Genomic DNA, 14,128 nt, shown 5'->3' on the forward strand with positions numbered 1-14,128 from the left:
TTACCCTGCAACCTCACTGCTCAACCTTATTCAGTTTCACTTGACAGGCGCACAGTCGGATTTGCCGGCATTTGCGCTCACCTTACCCAACCCCCATAAAGACAAGGACACAGGTTATATTGTTGGAAGTATTAGTCCACAGCTTTATTAAATTATAAATAAAATAATGAAGGAATAACAAATGGGGTCATTGCCAACAGACCTTATTAAAGTTAAAACATCCCCCATGTACATAACATTACCCTGGCAATGACCCCCCAATAATAACAATAGATAACAATCCAAATAACATGTTAATACAGAAACTGGCCACCCAATATGGCCACGTTTCCACCCGGTTAAATTGTAGGGGTGTACCGAGACACCGCTACCCAACATATCGATTGTAGGGGTGTACCAAGACACCGCTACCCACCATATCACTTGTAGGGGTGTACCAAGACACCGCTACCCACCATATCAATTGTAGGGGTGTACCAAGACACCACTACCCACCATATCCATTGTAGGGGTGTACCAAGACACCACCACACCCTCAGGTTCGGAGCCACCAACGAACTCGAACCTACCAACCACGTGCAACACTGTCCAATCCACACTAAAACCACAGGATGCCCACTTTCTCCTCCTTCTGCCCTCCGATTTAACCAGGCCATTCCCCGCCACAGCTCAGGACTTAACACCTTAAGCTCCTGAGCGACCCCCACCACCAGAAGAAGGCCTGTTGAATGCCTTCCGAAAGGCCCACTCTAAACAGATCGCCCCTTACAACCGGAACGTACCCCATCCACCTTGGAGTACCCAGGAAGCTTGCTTCCCCATCCGATGTGTCTCCCCGTTACACCGCCCCCCACTTCCAATAAATACCGCCATCAATTGTTACGGATCCGTCTGCGACAACAAGCCACCACGACCAGGACCCTAGTATGTCTCCAATGTACCGAAGAACCATCTCGGGCCATACTACCACCACACCTGTGGCCAGCTTCCGTAGCCGGTCCACCACCCCCTGCCTCCACCTTACCAATTCCTCGTCGGGACCATGGCCTTATCCGTCCCGCCCTCGTGGAATACCCGAATGCCATGCACCATACCCTACATCCCTTTCCCAAGATTTCTTCAACTAATGTCATGCCACTCACAAACCCCCAAGAAAAACCCACCACTCCAGCTCCACCACTTCCAGAGGGCAGCCCCGTTGCGCCCCCTGACCTGTGCCACAGCTTTCTTCAGCTCCCTTCAGATGAGCGAGTGGTACATCTACCATGCCACCAGAACTAAAGTAATTAGCTATCAAACTTAGCACACAACTTCTTGTGTCCCAACCTTTAACCACATAGACCGACCGTAAACAGGACTCCCACCTGCCTGAACGATTCCCTTGATCCTCCCTTAAAAAACACAGGCAGGACACCTCTGTCGCCGCCATCATCCGATAGCGGCGACAGAGGTGTGCCCGGGATTCAAAACCCAACGTCGCCAGACCCCTTCGAACAAAACCCCTGCCGGAATCGGACTTGTGATGTGTTTGCAAAAAACAGGCATACCCGTGCCCCGGCAACGGAACATAGCTGCCCCAAACCTCCTTTGCCAGTACATCCGTTCCTGTACAACCCACCGAATCCATACCTTAACCGACTGAAGTTCGACAACCGAGTGTAGAACCTCCCAACATCAACACAAAGGGCCCACACCAGCTCCCTGACCCAAATTGCCCCAAGCCCAGGAGAAGGCTCCCAAAACAAACTTCAACTTGAAAGTAGACAAACACACTATCTTCCGCACGCTCACCCAGCGTTATGTTCCCACGGAAACCAGTCGCCCGGCACGACCCATGCACAACCCTTCACATGCCCAGCTATCCCTGACGTACGTGACAACTGTCCCACACTACTTCCTAATCGTTCCGTTCAAACCTCAATGCCCAAAGGCCCCGCACAGGACACGCGCACGTTTTGCCGCGCCACATCATTAAACTCGCCGCCCACTAGTGACTGCACCTTCACCCATCCGCCGCCTCCGTTACTGGTGTAACTTCCTCTGGTTTACCGCCCTTCCCTGCGTGTTGTCGCCCCCTCTGACCCGTTCTCTATCTCCCTTCCACCTGATGGGAACAATACCCTTCGGAACCGCTGTGATGAAACCCCTTCTCCTGCCATGGCTTTAAAATTGATGTTAATCAACCTGGTGAATCCTCAGTGTGTGATGCAATTCTTGACTCACCGCCGGGTCCCCCAGCCTCAGAAGTCCATGGAGTGCTGTTTTTCCGTCTGCCTTGTCAGTCTCCGGAGACTCCCATCGACACCACTCCAGTCCGCCTAGCCCCGCCTCGCGGCCGCAGCTGAAACACTTTGTGAAGAAGATAACCTGGGTAGTCACTTGGTACCCGCCCTTCATCTCCTCAGCGCTCCTAGGTCGGCTCCTCTCTGCTTCTCCAGCCCACCACAGACTTCCTTGGATGCTGCACCTGTCGCTTTCACTGCACTGCTCACTCCTTTCTTCCCGCCACCTGTCATTGCTCCAACCCTGCACACCCTGGAAGCGCCTCCCAGGTGGCTCCCGCTTTCCTTTGTCTCCATGCCCTGCTCTCCCTCCATTTTCCCTGGTAGCTGCTCCCTGCCCGTTGTCCTCATCCTCATACAATCTGCCTAGACTTCCCCTGAGACACTCCATCCCTCCTGGGGGGATTTGTATCACCTGCCCCCCCTTTCTGCTAGGCCGGAAAAAACCCTGCACCTGCAGCGCCATCTGTCCTCTCCATGCCTCTGCTCTGGGCCTATTCCCCTCCAGGGGCAGACCCCTCCTCGTCCTGCCATCCGGAACCCCCCCTGCCATTGGAGGGGGTCGCTTGCCCGAGCAGCTTCCCGGTATTCCACCCCCCTGCCCCTCAGTATCGCCACCAGGGACGGACTCACCGGGACGCAAGGTCAACTGCTGCTCCACCTTCCTGCCCGGCCGCCGTCCTGCCAAGCCGCACGCAGCCGCTCTCTGCGCCTTCCCGCCCGCGGCCATGTGGCAGGGCGCATTCTTTGTGTTGGGCCTCTGCGCCCGACCGGTGCCGGCCGCGCTCCCACCTCCAAGGCCCGTCCGTCTGCCTGGGCTGTCATTCATCTGCCGCGAGACGACAGACTTGCTCGCCACTTTCCCGCCGTCGCCGTTCCCGGGCTGATACGTTGGGGCGGTCGCGCCCTCCTTCTCCACCTGCACTCTATCACCACTGGGGGAGTGGGGGGTGGGGAGAGCAGACGTGCTCGAACCCCCAACTGATTCTGCATCCATGCCGTCCTCTGTTCCTTCCCAAAGCTCACCAGCCTGCCTGGATCACTACAGCTGACGCCACCGGGACTCCAGGTCAACTGCTGCTCCGCCTTCCTGCCCGGCCGCCGACCTGCCAAGCCGCACGCAGCCGCTCTCTGCGCCTTCCCGCTCGCGGCCATGTGGCGGGGCGCATTCTTTGTGTTGGGCCTCCGCGCCCGACTGGAGCCGGCCGCGCTCCCACCTCCAAGGCCCGTCCGTCTGCCTGGGCCGTCATTCGCCTGCCGCGAGACGACAGACTTGCTCGCCACTTTCCCGCCGTCGCCGTTCCCAGGCTGATACGTTGGGGCGGTCGCCCCCTCCTTCTCCACCTGCCCTCCATCACCACTGGGGGAGTGGGGGGTGGGAGGAGCAGACGTGCTCGAACCCCCACTGATTCTGCATCCATGCCATACTCTGCTCCTTCCCAAAACTCACCAGCCTTCCTGGATCACTGCAGCTGGTGCCACCTGCAAGAAAACACAGAAATACACCAACCTGCACAACTGACAGGTAAGCTTAATTTCTTTTACAATGGCCACTTCATAAAATGGCCGGTATAAATACACCCCTTATGGCTCCGCCCCACCCAGCATGCTAGCTGTCACTAACTTCCTGTGGTTGCTATGCCTACCTCCTGGCTCTGTCAAGGCCTATTCCTCTTAGCTGCGCTGATCCATGGGCTACATTATTTATGCAGCGCCAGCCATAACTCCCTTCCCTGCCTGTGACTCATACAGCCTCCTGTCCCCCCTCCTACCCCTATACACTTTTCCCTGTGCATGGGAGCTGGGGGGGCAATTGCATGTCCCCTCCATTTATGAAAATGTAGCTCCCACCTACAACCTCTGGGTGGGAGTGGGGATACAGATTAAAGTCCCCCCTCCATTCATTTGTCTGTCTGTATGTGTGTGCCTGTCTGTTTGTATGTATGTATGTATGTATGTGTGTGTCTGTGTGTCTGTATGTATGTGTGCCTGTCTGTTTGTATGTGTGTGCCTGTCTGTGTCTGTGTATGTCTGTTTGTATGTATCTGTCTGTCTGTATGTGTGTATGTGTCTGTATGTGTCTCTATGTATGTATGTGTGTGTGTCTGTCGGGGGGAGGGAGTGGGGGAAAAAGGGAGGGAGCACGGATCAGTTTTGCACCGTGGCCCCATGGATTGTGTGTATGCCATGGCCTTAGATATTATTTTAATTGAATATATATGATTAACCCTTGTGCCTCCAACAATATTTGTTTTACTTTTTGCCTGCAGGTTTCGAGTGCTGCCAGCGGGGGAATAGTTGGTATTTTAACTCCAAAATCAAACAAATTAAACAGTTCATTAATTTTGTTTATTTTGTGACACATCAATTTGCTGTTTCGGAGTACGTAATTTTGATGATAGCCAGTCACAAAATATTCTTACAAATCACAATTTGTCCAAAATTAAATGCACAATTCTAATGTATAAATAAAATGAAATTCCATATGAAGTGACAGCATGTCATGAACTGCATGCTTGTGCAAATATTATGTCATTTCACTTATAAACATAACTGGTAGTGAGTATATAATATGAGATTGAAGGTTTTTTTTTTTGTTTTTTTAACCTTACCGCAATTTTTTTTTTTACTTTTCAATGTAGATGCAGTGATTGGCTGAAAGGTCAAGGGGCAGGTTAGACAAGGGATCTGAACCAAGCAATGCCCCCAAGGTTAGATGACAGTGACAATGAGGACGTTTTAATTCCCCAATATTAACGGAACACTCTTAGCACAATAACCACCTGTAGTAGTTATGGTGTAAGGAGTGCCCTTGGATCTCTCCAGCCTAAGTAGACAAATAATTAGCTAATGATGTGTTTTTACCTGATGTCCGCTCTTTGCCTCTGCTACTGATGGAAGCTCTCTTTACTGAGTTTAGTCCTTTGGTGCAGGGCTTAGCTCACTAGCTGAGAGTGATAAGCTGACACTCTTTGTCTATGGGCTGGTTCTGCAATGCAAAGCTTAGCTCAAGAGTGTAAGTCTGTATGTGTGGCAGACAGGGCCGGCGCTACCTGTAAGGCGGACTAGGCAGCCGCCTAGGGCGCCCCTTGGGAAGGGGCGCCGCCATAAGCGCCGGCCCCCCTCATGCTGCAGCCGCCCGAGCGCTCTGCAGAGAGCCTCAGGCGGCTACAGCTCTCATGAGGGCGCACCGCCCGGGTGCAGCATGAGGAGAGGGACTAACAGGAGGGAAGCGCTCAGCGCTCCCTCCTGTCACTCCCTCACTGTAGCGTGGCCGAGCCCTGTATGGTCCGCCGGTACAGGGAGCATCTGTCTCCTGTACCCGGCCGGACTAACAGGAAGTGAACACTGAGTGAGGCACTGGCAGAAGCAGGAAGTAGTGACCAGCTGAATAGCAAATGTTCTGACTACTTACAACGGGAGGATTTCAAGCAGGGCCAAACTGAGGATACAAAGCAACGCTGGAAAAAGAATCTATGCCAGCCCCATAAGTCATTGCGTCATATATTGTCACATGCAATATATAAGGCTATGTCTTGCCACCCCAGATGATTGAGTAATTTATATATATATACACACACACACACACACATATATACATATATATATATATACACACACACACACACACACACACAAAATTCAGAACCCAGCGCAGTTGCTTATTCACTAAACTATGATTTCAAATCTTAGAGATTGTAATAGTTTTATTTAAAAACACCTCACCTAGGCAAAAAATCATGGGGGGTTAGTTACATTATATGATCATATATTGCATAACCCTGCCACAACGTCAATGTACCCCATTCCTGGCAGGTCCTACAGCACCCTATAATGTATGCATGTTCAGGTGAGTGCAGCCCTCTTGGTTTCATTAATATATATTTGGGAGTCCAGACCAACTCCTTGGTTTTGCACCCCTCCCTGTCACAGGTGCCTCATTCCAGGACCCTATTTAGCCTTGACTTGCAGAGAGTCCCAGTAAGGAAGTATTTCCCAAGTAAGTGGATTAATCTCATAAGAGCAAGCATTAGGCTGCTAGAGTATGACCTGCCAAGAATGGGGTACATTATTTTTGAAGTCTGAGATTTGTAAATTATCTGGTAAACAAACTCAGGCTGGAACTGCTGCAAAGCCACTGCCGCAGAGACGTACTAGGAATGGCAGATGGATTAATGTAGGGTCTGGTAGAGTTGTGGATAAAAGGCATATTGCACAGTTTGTTGCTCTACATAATTGATTTTCTGCATTTTCAGAGTGTAATGGTGTTATGGAGACAGGCTCAGGCACTGAGGGTAGAGGTGTTGTGGAGACAAGCTCAGGCATTTTCAGAGTGTAATGGTGTTATGGAGACAGGCTCAGGCACTGAGGGTAATGGTGTTGTGGAGACAAACTCAGGCACTGAGGGTAAGGGTGTTGTGGAGACAGGCTCAGGCACTGAGGGTAATGGTGTTGTGGAGACAGGCTCACGCACTGAGGGTAATGGTGTTGTGGAGACAGGCTCAGGCACTGAGGATAATGGTGTTGTGGAGACAGGCTCAGGCACTGAGGGTAATGGTGTTGTGGAGACAGGCTCAGGCACTGAGGGTAATGGTGTTGTGGAGACAGGCTCAGGCACTGAGGGTAATGGTGTTGTGGAGACAGGCTCACGCACTGAGGGTAATGGTGTTGTGGAGACAGGCTCAGGCACTGAGGGTAATGGTGTTGTGGAGACAGGCTCAGGCACTGAGGGTAATGGTGTTGTGGAGACAGGCTCAGGCACTGAGGGTAATGGTGTTGTGGAGACAGGCTCAGGCACTGAGGGTAATGGTGTTGTGGAGACAGGCTCAGGCACTGAGGGTAGTGGTGTTGTGGAGACAGGCTCAGGCACTGAGGGTAGTGGTGTTGTGGAGACAGACTCAGGCACCAAGTGTAGTGGTGTTGTGGAGACAGGCTTGGAGACTATTGTGAGGCCTAATAGAAAGCAGTTGTTGTTGGGGGATTCTATTATAAGAGGTGTGGAGATGGACAATGGTGGTCTTGTGAGATGTCTTCCCGGAGCTACTGCTCACAGAGACAGGAGACATATTTGTAATATTGTTAAGCGAGCAAAGCAGGAAGGGGAATTGGATGTACTTGTCCATCTAGGGACAAATGACTTGGCTTGCGATGAGGCTTCAGAGGTAAGTGTAAGTGGCCTGTGCAGAACACTCAGAACGACAGGCGGATGCGTATTAGGGACTTTAACTTGTGGCTTGGTGAATGGTGTCGGGAGCAAGAATTTGACTTTATTTCTCATGGTAGCTCTGTTTGGAATAGAAATAAACAGTACAAAAAAGATGGTGTGCATCTTTCTCAAAAGGGAACAAAATGTTCTCAGTGAGCAGTTCAGAGGTTTTGCTAGGATGTATTTAAACTAGGGGGGCGGGCAAAAGGGTGATAAAACATTAATCCAATTGCCCCCCAAAACAAGGACAAAGGTGCATGTAGCAAGTGTGTTAAAAAAGCTTAGTCATTTCTACAAATGCTCGCAGTTTAGGGAATAAGATCCATCAACTTGTGGCAACTGAAAATGTAGATTTAGTCGCTGTTACTGAGACATGGTATAGTGAAAAAATGACTGGAACATAGCAATACCAGGGTACTTTTTATATAGAAAAGACATGGAAGACAAGAAAGGGGGAGGGGTGGCCTTGTATGTGAAGGATAGCATAAAATCTAGCCTAATAAAAGTTAGTGAGGCTTACATAGAGTCCGTTTGGGTTACGTTAGAATTTGGTAATCACACAGTAACTCGTGTAGGTGTGATATATAGGCCCCCAGGACAAATAGAAGAGTTAGATAATCTACTAGTTGAGGAAATAGCTAAAATTACAATAAAGGGGGAAGTTATTGTGGCGAAACCAACTTCGCCACTGTGAACTGGAGAAGCCTGGTTGCTTGCCTGCTGCCTTTAGATTATGGACCGGCAGCTAAAGGGTTAATTTTGCTGTGCAGAAGGATTTATTTCTTCCTTTCTGCACAGCAGTTCGGTAGATTCCATCTACCGAACAAACAGCCGTTTATCAGCCTCCCCAGAGCCGTGGGAAGCCGTCCGGCGCTGTTAATTGGCCACCCAGAAGCTGGAGTGTGCTGTCAATTTACCTCCCTGAAGCTGCGGTTAACCGCAGCTTAATTGCTTGTTACTGGGTGGCCGCTGTTACACTTAGCGGCCGCTAGGTGGCGGTGTTCTGGAGCTCCCCGGGCAGCCAGCACTTTTCTGCCCGGCTTTCATGCACCAAAATCGTACACTTTTACGTGCAGGCACCGCTGAACCTCCAGCCCCTGGTTCTAATTCGTATGGATTTGGTGAATGCAGGGAAATTCGGTATTTTATGTTTTATGTGAATGTTTTAACCCAGATAGCACAGCCATGGAGCCTGTTCGTATAATTAAAGACTTTAGCTCCATGGCACTTAAAAACTGTATTCGGGTGGTCTGAGTGCCATTCACCTAATAATGTGCACTCAGACCTGGGCTATCTGGGGATATGTTACATGTCTGTGTTTTATGTATAAAATGTGTCTTTATGTATTTTAAAGTGATAGTCTGTTTTGTGTCCCCACGTGTGTAATGGAGTTCTGCCTTGGTCCTGGGAGATAATTGAATTACTTCTCCAATTATCTCCAGGACAGAGAGGAGGAAGCCAGGACGCATTGTGGGAAAGTATTGTGGCTGTATGTACTAAAGTGATACTTGTCTGTCTGTGGTTTCAGTCTCCCATTTGGTCCCTTAGGGGAGTGTCCACCAGGTGGGAGACTGTCAGACCTTCCGGCATCCGTAATCCGGGGACTTCCGGGTAGACGGAGCGCGGCCACTCCCCCTCCTCTGACGCGGTCGCTCCCAGGATACATAGGGAGACCGCGTCAACACCACAGTGCTGGATCAATTTGAAAGCCTCCCGCGAAAACTTCAACGCTAAGTGCATCTGTGTTTACCTCTACTGTGTATCGGACCCGGACTGTTTATCGTTTACCTGCCTTCTCCTCTCCTCGACCACGGACTTGCCTTTGGATACTCTTTTGTCTGCAGCTACCTTAATCCTCTCTGAGAACATCTCTCACCGAACTGGACTACCACCCCTACAAAGATAAGTAGAACTCATCGGCCTAAACAGGATTATAATTACCTTGCATCTCTGCTTATATTCTCTTGCTTCTCCCTAACTAAATATTCTGCTGCCAATTACCAATTCTACATTGGAATCTCATCTCTGTTCGGACTAATAATTGCCTTAACCTAATCTTTCTGCAAATCCTGCTGCTGCTTATTTTTCTGACAAGGAATTAAAGAGACGGCTCAAGTTGAATTTTTACTTTATTTCAATTGTAACCATTTAATAAACATTTTCAGTTATCTGCAGTTGTGATCCATATTGTCAATAAGTGAACATTACAGATTGATCCAGCCCTTCTAATGGATCCAGCAGATCTCACTTCTGAAATCACAAGATTGAACCAAAGAGTGGATACGCTTACTCAAGGCATGCAAGATCTACAGGTCACCAATGAACGAATCCTTACTTATGTAAGGGACTTGCAAACACATACTCCTCATACAGTTACACACTCGGCTAGTGACCCTGCTGTTTCCAACCCCGAAAAGTTTTCTGGAGACAGGTCCCAATATAGAGAATTTATCAATTCCTGCAAATTGTTGATTGCCTTAAAACCTAGATCATATCCCACCGAAAGATCTAAGGTTTGTTCTGTTATTTCATTTTTAAGAGGTGAACCCATGGCCTGGGCTCATTCCTTTCTGGAAAATGATGACCCCATATTGGATTCTCTGGATGAATTCTTCGAAGCCATGTCTCTCCTTTACGAGGACCCTAATAAACAAGCAACTGCAGACTTAACCATTAGAACACTGCAGCAAAGAAACAGGCCTGTCGAAGATTATATTGCTGAATTCAAACAATGGGCACCAGAAACTCAGTGGAATGACATAACTCTACGTAACCAGTTCCGTATTGGGTTATCTGAAGCTGTCAAGGATGAGCTCTCCAGGACTGAACTACCTACTACACTGAATACTCTTATCCAATTGTCAATCAGCATTGACAGACGACTTAGGGAAAGAAAAGCTGAGAAATCACTCACTAGCTCCCTATGGAAAAAACCCTTCACTTCTTCACGAGCACCGGAGAAACCTATAACTCCCACAGAACCTATGGAAATAGGGGTTTTGAGAAGTCCTCTTACTCCAGAAGAGAGAACCAGAAGACGACAAATGAACCTCTGCATGTACTGTGCTTCACAAGAACATGTGGTCCCAGAATGTCCTCTATTGAAACGTCCTAGAGGCGGTAAGCATGGTTCTACCACGAATGTAATGAGTGTACTTCCTCCTAAAACAACCTCTCATTTCTCCTCTGTTTCTCTCATATTACAGTGGGACAAAGAAAGGATTACTACTGATGCCATTATTGATTCCGGTGCTAATGGGGTGTTCCTGGACTCATCCTTTGTTACAAAAAATAATATTCCTTGTGTTCAAAAACGTAATTCCGTCTCTGTCAGAGTTATTGATGGCTCCTTAATATCCTCGGGGCCCATTCGTTCTGAAACTATCCCTTTAAGAACTACTACTAATTATATCCATTCTGAATTTCTTGTTTTTGATGTTATAAATTCTCCTCTTTATCCAATTATATTAGGAATCGACTGGTTACGGACTCACAACCCATATATTACATGGGCTCCTTTCTCTCTCACCTTTAACTCTGCATATTGTAAGGGAACATGTCTACAACACATCCCCATTTTACAAATTACTGAAGAACCCCCCATACCTTCCATCTATTCTGAGTTCGCCGATGTATTCAGTAAAAAGGAAGCGGAGACACTTCCTCCTCATCGACCCTATGATTGTCCGATTGACCTTGTTCCTGGTGCTCCTATCCCTTTTGGACACATTTACCCTCTCTCTGAATCAGAGTTAAAAACCCTCAAGGAATACCTGGATGAGAACCTCCGTAAGGGGTTCATTAGACCTTCCTGTTCACCAGCCGCTTCCAGCATGTTTTTCGTAAGAAACAAGGACCAGACTATACGCCCAATCATCGACTACAGGTCATTAAATAAAATAACTATCAAGAATCGTTACCCTCTTCCCCTGATCAATGAGTTGATCGAAAGATTAAGAACAGCTACCATCTACACTAAACTTGACCTTCGTGGGGCATATAACCTTGTTAGAATCAAGGCCAATGATGAATGGAAAACGGCGTTCAGGACCCGATATGGCCTTTACGAATATCTTGTCATGCCCTTCGGGCTCTGTAACGCCCCTGCAACCTTTCAGCATTTCATAAACGATATCTTCAGAGATCTCCTAGATGTTTGTGTCATCATCTACTTAGATGATATTCTCATCTACTCCAACAACCTTGAGGAACACAGAAAACACGTGAGATGGGTATTATCCAGATTAAGAACACACAAATTATATGCAAAACCAGAAAAATGTAATTTTGAAGTCAATGAAATCACCTTTTTGGGATACGTTATCTCCCCTCATTCAATAAGTATGGATACCTCCAAAATAGATTGTATTGTCAATTGGTCTACTCCTGCTAATACTAAGGACTTACAACGTTTTTTGGGATTTGCCAACTTCTACAGGAAGTTCATTAAAAATTACTCCAATGTAGCTCATCCGCTTAACCTACTCAATAGCAGTAAACGTTCCTTTGCTTGGAACGAAAAGGCTCAAGCAGCCTTTGATGAATTAAAACGGAGATTTACAAGTGCTCCCATTCTCCAACTCCCTAATCCTGATTTTCTCTACGTCATGGAAACAGATGCTTCTGACACAGCTATCGGGGCTGTCCTTTCTCAGCAACGATCGCCTCAAGATCCTCTCCATCCAGTGGCTTTTTTCTCACGATCTATGTCTCCTGCTGAACGAAATTATCCTATAGGAGAAAAAGAATTGTTAAGTATTAAAGCAGCATTCGAAAACTGGCGACACATACTGGAAGACACACGCACTCCTGTAATTGTTTACACTGACCACAGGAACCTTGAATATCTTCATTCTAACAAAACTCTCTCTGCCAGACAAGTAAGATGGAATCTTTTCTTTGCCCGATTCAATTTTCAAATTATCTACAGACCTGGATCCAGAAACAAAAAAGCAGATGCTCTGTCCAGAATTCACCAAGATCTTCCTGTGATTGGAACTCCCCCACCTAAAATCATAGGTATCATTTCGTCATTAATAGATGATATTAAACATCTTAAGGAAGAAGATCTTGAACTTCCCAAACAAAAGAAACTATCAAAAAAGGACGGTCTCTACTACTTCAAAAACAGATTATACATTCCTCCCTTGTTTAGGAATAAAATTCTCTCCTTAATTCATGATTCCCCTCTGGCTGGTCATCCTGGTACAAGGAAAACACTGGAGCTGTCTAAAAGAAATTACTGGTGGCCTCGCCAGGACAGAACCATCGAATCTTATGTCAAAACCTGTCCAACCTGTCTGAGATCAAAATCTGACCATCATCCACCATTCGGTCAACTATTAAGCCTACCGATTCCAGAAAGACCTTGGCAGTCCATTTCAATGGATTTCTTGGTAGAACTCCCTCCTTCGCAACATCATAACACCATTCTAGTCGTGGTAGACCGTTTCACCAAAATGTCCCATTTTATTCCTTTATGAAAATTACCCTCTTCATCTGAACTTGCCAAAATATTCATCGACAACATAGTGAAACTCCATGGACTTCCTGAGGAAATCATTTCAGACAGGGGAACACAGTTCACCTCCAAATTCTGGAATGAGATGTGTTCCTCTCTCAGTATTCAACGTAAATTGTCTTCAGCCTATCATCCCCAAACCAACGGACAAACAGAGAGAGTTAACCAATGTGTTGAACAATACTTACGGTGTTATTGCTCTCACTTACAAGATGATTGGATCACATGGTTACCAATGGCAGAATTCTCATATAACAACTCTGTACACGCCAGCAGTAAAATGACTCCATTCTTTTCAAATTTTGGATTCCATCCCTCTTCATTTCCTGATCAGGGACTCCCTTCTTCTAATCCATACGTCTCCAACCACAACGCTTTCATGTCTGCCCTCTTCCTCAAGTTACGTGATAACCTAAAAAATGCATCATCTGCTCAGAAAAAGTTTTTCGATACTGGTAGACGACCTTCCCCTACTTACAACGTTGGTGATCTCGTATGGCTCTCTTCAAAGAACATTGTCACCAACCGTCCCTCAAAGAAACTGAGTTCTCTCTTCCTTGGCCCTTTTCGTATATTGTCTCTTATCAACGAAAACGTGGTCAGATTGAAACTTCCACCTACCATGAAACTTCATCCTGTCTTCCATGTGTCTTTGCTTAAACCACACCGCTCCGACCCTTTTCTAAGGGATGCTCTTACCACTCCTGATCCCATTCTGGTACAAGGTGAAGAGGAATACGAGGTCCAGAGGATCCTGGATTCACGAATCCATCGTGGTTCCTTACAGTATCTTATCCGGTGGAAAGGCTACGGAGTTGACGAAGATTCCTGGGTGTCGTCCTCCGCGGTACATGCTCGTCGACTCATCAACGCGTTCCATGCTCGCTACCCTTCCAGACCTCGTTGACAGCATCCGGTGGCTGCTTCTTATGGGGGGGGTTCTGTCAGACCTTCCGGCATCCGTAATCCGGGGACTTCCGGGTAGACGGAGCGCGGCCACTCCCCCTCCTCTGACGCGGTCGCTCCCAGGATACATAGGGAGACCGCGTCAACACCACAGTGCTGGATCAATTTGAAAGCCTCCCGCGAAAACTTCAACGCTAAGTGCATCTGTGTTTA

The sequence above is a fragment of the Pelobates fuscus genome, chromosome 5 (assembly GCF_036172605.1).
Source record: "Pelobates fuscus isolate aPelFus1 chromosome 5, aPelFus1.pri, whole genome shotgun sequence".
NCBI classification, from domain to species: Eukaryota; Metazoa; Chordata; class Amphibia; order Anura; family Pelobatidae; genus Pelobates; species Pelobates fuscus.